Genomic DNA, 7061 nt, shown 5'->3' with positions numbered 1-7061 from the left:
TTGTGTGATGTGGTGTAACACGTAACACAACATGGATCCCAAGGGAGTGGGGGAAAGGGGAATGACAGCCAGTGAAACGCGAGTGTTAAGAAATTCGATTGGATCTTTAAGCAAACTTTTTTGAAGTCCCATTTTGTACTTTTTTCAATGATTGTAAAGAGAGGTCCCCCTGTGTTTGTCCACGCTTGTGTCAGAATGTGTGGCTCCATTTGCTATAGTGCATTTCATCCACTTTTTACATGTACAATAGTAGGCCATACATGTTTACATACAATGTAGGAGTGGGCAACACTCCTACCCCTACTTAGCAACAATAACATCGCTATGTGAGCTGCTGGCATTACACTCACATATTACTGCAACAGCAACATCATGCTAGGTTAGCCTAGAAAACAAGAACTTTTTATTTTTTTTAAACTTTTTATATCTGACTCTTGTGCCCCGCCCCGCTTTTTCTCATGTTTTAACTGTGTATTAACGAATTAATGTTGTATTTTGGTGTGTCTTCTACTCTGTTTACTTGCTTTTATTCAACTCCATTGCCATTAAAGTGTCAAAGAGTATTTTGAAAAGCGCTATACAAATAAAATGTATTATTATTATTATAAGAAAAAACACAACAACAACACAACAATCAAGCTGACAGCTCCCATGTATGAAAAGGATGAAAAATAATTGGCAAAGCTCCAGGCTTTATTTCAACATGTGTAGCAAATCGTGTTTTTTCTGCAAGCACACTAACTAAAATAATAAAGTAGCAGCTAATACAACGTTTCCATGTTGTAACTGCAAGTGATACATACATGAAGTGATACATCTTCTCATGCAGCAGGAATTGAGTTGACCCAATTTCGGTGGAGCTGTGCTGTATAAACTCCAACTCTGGCACAAGATTTGGTCTCATTTCTCCAAAAAGGTCACTAACAGTGATTAGAGACCTCAAAACCAGAACTCCACTTATGTTCAATGATAGCCAAGCTCAAATGGCAGGTGGAACAATAAAAGACTCAGAAAAAGGCCAATGGCTTGTAGTTGTTTATGTGCAGTTTATCAGGGAGCTTGCTATTTTTTTCGTGTCTGTGTTTCACTGACAAAGCTAAATGCGCCGATGTTATGGAGAGAGCAGAGAACACTGCAGGCATGCTGAAGATAGATAATGTTACATTCTGTTTCTGTTATTTAATGGTATGAAATAAGATGCAATGATCCACCTCAGAGATCAATAAAGATAATCTTCACATACCCTAAACCCTGAAGTTCATTCGGACATGAAATCAAAATCCAAACAAAAAGTATTTCACTTCACAAAGTTCAGCTGAGAGCAATGATGGTATGCTCCACCCACTGCTGCCGTTTGTAGTTCAGAATGAAGAGGCATGAGGGAAGAGATGGCTGCACGCCAAAATGCAAGGAAAAATGGTACTAAGGCAGGCAGTGTTTCCCCTAGGTTTACAGATTTGGGGTGGCAGGAGCACAAAACCCACTCACACATGTGTGTGCATAATGTAGCCGACTGCCTTGCAATTGCTACACGACAGTTATATTTCTCAAAAGTTTATTATAGAAAGCAATAGAGTGACTAAAAATGAGTCCACAAAGTCATAATTAAGACATGTCATTTCATTATATTCAAATAAATATAATGAAATTCCTGCTTGCTAGAGCTGAAAAAGGAGGCTCGAACAGGATGTTTGCATTTTAATGGTGGCTTTCACTTCCTCTATGAAAAGGTTGTTGTGGGTAGCTTGTCAGTATACATACTCAAACAAAGCTAACTGGCCTAACAGAGGAAACAGCACACTGAACCATTGAAGGACTTATTGATCTTGATCTCAGTGACTAACGCCAATGCGGTAGTTGTCAACTGGGCTGCAGTCAACGGGTGAAGTCAATTTAACAGTGGTATGTAATGTCTCGGTATGATTTGTGTTAGTGGTGGGCAAAACCGTTCGTTTCAGTGAACCGGATCATTTCGGTTCATTCAGTAAAAAGATCTATTCTCTTCGGTCATTTCAGTCAATTGGTTGTTAGCCTGTGATCTCCCCCTGTGCATAGACCCGGTCAGCCATGTCGATTTCACAAGTCGGTCAGCTCGTGACAGGCTGACAGCACCTGGCAGAGAGTGAACGCTTCCGCTTGGACTCAGTCCTCTCTGTTAGTGCTGCGTCGGTCATGAATGAACGGCTGACGAGTAGCAGTCAATCTCTTGGTCTCGGTCTTTCAGTCAGCTAACCCCACCCACTCACAAAGCGAGGCGCGACGATAGGGTAAGACAAGGCAAGCACGCAGATAGTCCCGCCCTGCAAAAGGAACGGTGAACTGACTCTCCAGTCAATCAAAAAAAGCATTTGTAACTGAACGAACTGAACGGTTATTTTAGGGGCAGTGACCTTGATCATTTCGTTCACAAAAAAGAACTAATTCTTTTGACCCATTCGTTCATGACCGACACACCACTAATTTGTGTATGTGCATTTGTGTAATTTGTTGACGTACACAATGAAAAGCATGGGTATGTACGTGTTAAACGATGCCAAAGTTTCAGATAATGAGGTTTGCAAATTTGGAAGTGAGCCTTGAAAGAAGTTTGGGATGGCTCAAAACACTCCGTTCTAGAGGGCGTTGCAAAACTGTTCCTTTGTGATGTCACAGAGGAGCAGGCTTCCTTATGGGCGTGGCTGTAGGCCAGACACACTCTGTTTCTATTTACGCTGGTAGCAATGGCTCGTAAAAAAGTGTTTGTTTGGATGTAACGGAAAGCCACATTTGTTTACAATTCCTAAAAACACACAAGTGGTTGGAGTTCCTGATTCCCTACCAGCAAAAGAAATGTATTTTAATCTGCCGACAAACTTGCTGAAGCCTGATGCGCTGATTTCCAAAGAGTCTCTTGTCAAAGAGTCAGAAGCAAGCAGTAAGTAACAATTTATCAGTGTCCTAACTGTGTTTATTTTTTAAGGGCTCATCTGTGTAGCATTATAGAGTGTGCATACAAAGAGCGGGGTTGCTAATAGCCGTTGCTCTACTGGAGGTTTTTAAACACCAGTAGTCCTTCAAAGAACATCACACGTTACCGATGCTGAAGAAAACATAACTCCTATAAAGTTGGGTTCGCAGCTAGCGGCACAACACCAACGTCTTTCTAAGCACTCGGGAGTGTGATCCACCACAGTGGAGTGGACATGGAATTTTTCTTAGATACTGGAAACTGTAAGCTTCCAATTGAAGCCACCTTGACACTCTACCTTGTGAACTACTGGCAGGAGTTGAGGTAACATGCATGAGTGACTTTGTTGTGCAAGATTCCGACAAAGACATTACAGCTGCCCCTGTTTGGTTTGCCACTGTCTTGCTAAAATTCCTCACTACTGCCACTGCAATGAAAAAATGTCCATGACGACCATATGCATGACTGTATCTGTGCAGCATGAAAAAGGGAGAGAGAGAGAGAGAGCACTGATCTAGAATTGAACTCATCTGACAGTTTTTCTATTGAGGGCACCCAATCAGCGGCCTAATTAAATAAATAAAAGGAATGGAGAAAAAACATGACCGACCAAATGGCTCCTGATTGACCGGAACATCAAAGGACACTCACCCCACAAACAACATCATTTTTTAGTGGATTTACCTTTTGAAAGTCCAAGTTAGAAAGACAAGCTAATTATGTGCCTCCTGATGCATCTTGGAAGAGCATTTAATCCTTCTATCTGTCACTTTATGTCACTGGTAGCTGTCAGGTTTGATTTTCTGACTTTTTCAGAGGTTGAGAAGATCGGTGGGTAAGAATGATTTCATATTACGAATGGGCGGATCGCTAATCCGCCAAAATGTAAAAAAAATCAAACCATAATTAGTTACAACGCAGTTACCAGTACAGACAATGAAATGGGGTGCAGTAGTATGCACAGATATTGTAACTCCCTCGGATGTCCAACGATCAGACAGCTACTAGTTCTTGTCTTTTACTGATGGATTTACAGTAAACCTCGGATATATCGGACTCGGATATATCAGAAATTCGCTCACAACGGACAGATAAAAAAGAACCGATTTTTCTGTAATGCATTTCCAATAAAAATTCATTGCATATATCTGATTTTTTATAACGGATTTCGCCTATTTCGGACAAAATCTCCAGTCCCGTTCCAATGCATTTCCATTAAATTTCCCTCACATATATCGGATGGCCGCATGGTGGCGCTCCGATTCGCCGAATCGTGACAGGCCGCTATACGACGTCATTTGCAGCGTTTGCAGCGTTGCCTGCGCGTCCAGGTACATTGGAAACATAGTCAAGGAAGTGCCTTTTCATAACAGATAAAATCCGATTTACGCATATACCGGATATAAATCCGATTTGCAACGGACATTTTCCGGTATACGCATATAACGGATTTCGCTTATATCGGACAAAACCAGTGGGAACATTTGAATCCGATATATCCGAGGTTTACTGTATTACAAAACCAACGTGAGAACTAAAAGGGTACAAAAGATACAAAATACAATAAATTACAGGTCATATAATACAAATATACAATAACTAATAACTAATAAGACTAATAAGGCTAATAACTAAACTAAGACACTAAGAGACTGAAAAGAAAACAATAGTACACATACACAATAATAATAATTATTATTAAATAATAATAATAATAATAATAATAATAATAATAATAATAATAATAATAATAATAATAATAATAATAATAATAATAATAATAATAATAACACAATACAATACACATATACTGTACCTTAATGGCTGCACACATGCCTTAGGAGGGAATTATAGAGAAGATCTTCAATCCTTTAGCACCTATTCGCCTTTGAGCTCTAATGGCAACAACTGATCTTAATTTCTATTGGTGTAACAATTAAACATGCACATGTGGAAACAACGATTCTACACAAAATGAGTTCCGCCTTATTAACTTGTATACACCTCGGTTAAAACCAAAAATGAAAATAGGGAGGAACTTAAAACTGTCAGCATACACTGACTGAGAGGCAGTTACAGATATCTACTGCATATCAACAATCTGGATACTGCTTGTATCCTGCTATATATATGTATACTGCTTGCATGTATGTATGTATATATGTATGTATGTATGTACGTATGTATGTATATGTATGTCCAGTAGGGTGCATCAAATTTGAATGGGAAATTTTAAATTCATAATATCAATTTTTCTAATGAACATAAAAATGTCTTTTGCAAAGTTTTGAAGAAATCCATTGAGATTTAGGGGTGCCACCTCACACAAATTTCGGGAAAATGTGCAATTTCTAGTCTAATTGCCAAAAAGTTGACCTGGAAATGTTGAGTACAATGAACTTCTATACAGCATCTTTTTCTATAGGGTTACCAAAGGGGGCCCAGACCAAAGACCAAGCTGTGACTGCTAGTCTGAAAGGAACTAGTTGTTGAGGGCAGCATCTTAGGAGAGCTGGTGGGTTGTGCTGCACAGTGCCTAAAATAATACATGGACAAGTGTATGTATATCAAATTATGTAGGACTACAGTACCACTCTCAATAAATATGAAGCATCAGTAATACTGTCTACTCTATATTACTGTTGTTGATGTTATGCTTGCTCAGCTATTAGCTAACTGTCATTAGCAAACTGTAGCTAGCTAATGTTAGCTACAGTAGAGGCAATGAGCATTAAATACCTATAAATATGACTACAAATCATTCAAATTACGAAGACAAAACCACAAATTTGCTAGTAATATGTAATAGGAGTATAAATACCAACAAAAACATAAAGATCACCTCAGAGTTCTTGAGCGGCAGTCTTTGCTGACCTCAAATCTCCATGGCGACCATTGAACTGAACCACTTTATTCCACAAAAACAGATGTATGGTGGCACTGCTAAAAAATCATGTATTGGAAAAATATTTTGTATGTGTTGTTTCTACATATATTGGAACACTTTTAGTACCCAGCCATATCAAAATTCAATAATTTTTGATGCACCCTAATGTACAGTATGTATGGAATTTGCCCATCACATAAGCTATTGCAGTACAGACAACAAACAAGAATTCTTTGATGTGTTTGTATCTACTTTCTATCTACTTATTTCCGGCTTTACAACTGGTGCAACATGCAATACATTCCATCCAATCATCATCTAAGCTCGTGCTGTATACTCCCCACACAAACACCCCAGGCAGGGGGTAACCTTTGCAACAGACGGTCTAGACCTGTGGCAACACACACAGACATGATGGAAAGACACACGCTCCAAAGTTAAAGTAAGGTCATGTAAACTACAAGAGCAGCTAAATCCGACTAAAACTGTCCTCACTTCCCTCTCTGACTGCAACACTCCCTCAAGCTTGCACTGTATACTGCATTATATAGTCTCACAACTGCATAATAGATGTTGCTGTAAAGGAGTTGTTGACTATTCCAGCATGGATCAGTTGAAGAAACAGCCCTGAATCATTATGCAATTATCTGTGAGTGGGCTTACAGTATGTGTGCATTTTTTTATGTATTATAAGAGAACTATGAGTATTGTGCGTATTTGCATGAGCGTACAGGAGGAGGGAAAAGAGGAGAAAGGACGAAGAAAGGGTGGAGGTCATCTCAGGGTGAACGAGTGATGTTTGTGTTCATTAGCAGTCCTCCCGTATAGCTCAATAGTTACAGGATAATCATGTCACTTTGGCAGCAGTGTGTCCTTGACTGTCATTGGTCGGACTCTGCAGGGCCTCGCCTTGATTCCAGACTGTTTATGTGTGTGCGTGTTCAAAACCTAATTAACCCTTTACATTGATGCCAGAAAGTGCAGGGGAGCATTGCTCCTTCTCTTCCAAATGAACAAAATACAATTTCTTTTCTCTTCATTCAATATATACTAATGTAAAGCAGGGGGCAGATACAGTGCCAATTCATATTCATAGAATATGTTTTAGAATAATACAATCCACAACATTGGCTAGGAAGATTTTCTCAAGATATGACATGAAGGAAATTTGCACTTTCCCCGGAGTCATACTGTATGTTTCCATGTGATGCAGGACCCACTAATTCC

This window comes from Doryrhamphus excisus, chromosome 1 (genome assembly GCF_030265055.1).
Source record: "Doryrhamphus excisus isolate RoL2022-K1 chromosome 1, RoL_Dexc_1.0, whole genome shotgun sequence".
In the NCBI taxonomy this organism is placed as follows: domain Eukaryota; kingdom Metazoa; phylum Chordata; class Actinopteri; order Syngnathiformes; family Syngnathidae; genus Doryrhamphus; species Doryrhamphus excisus.
The sequence above is the reverse complement of the archived record's forward strand: the minus strand, read 5'-3'. Positions refer to the sequence as shown.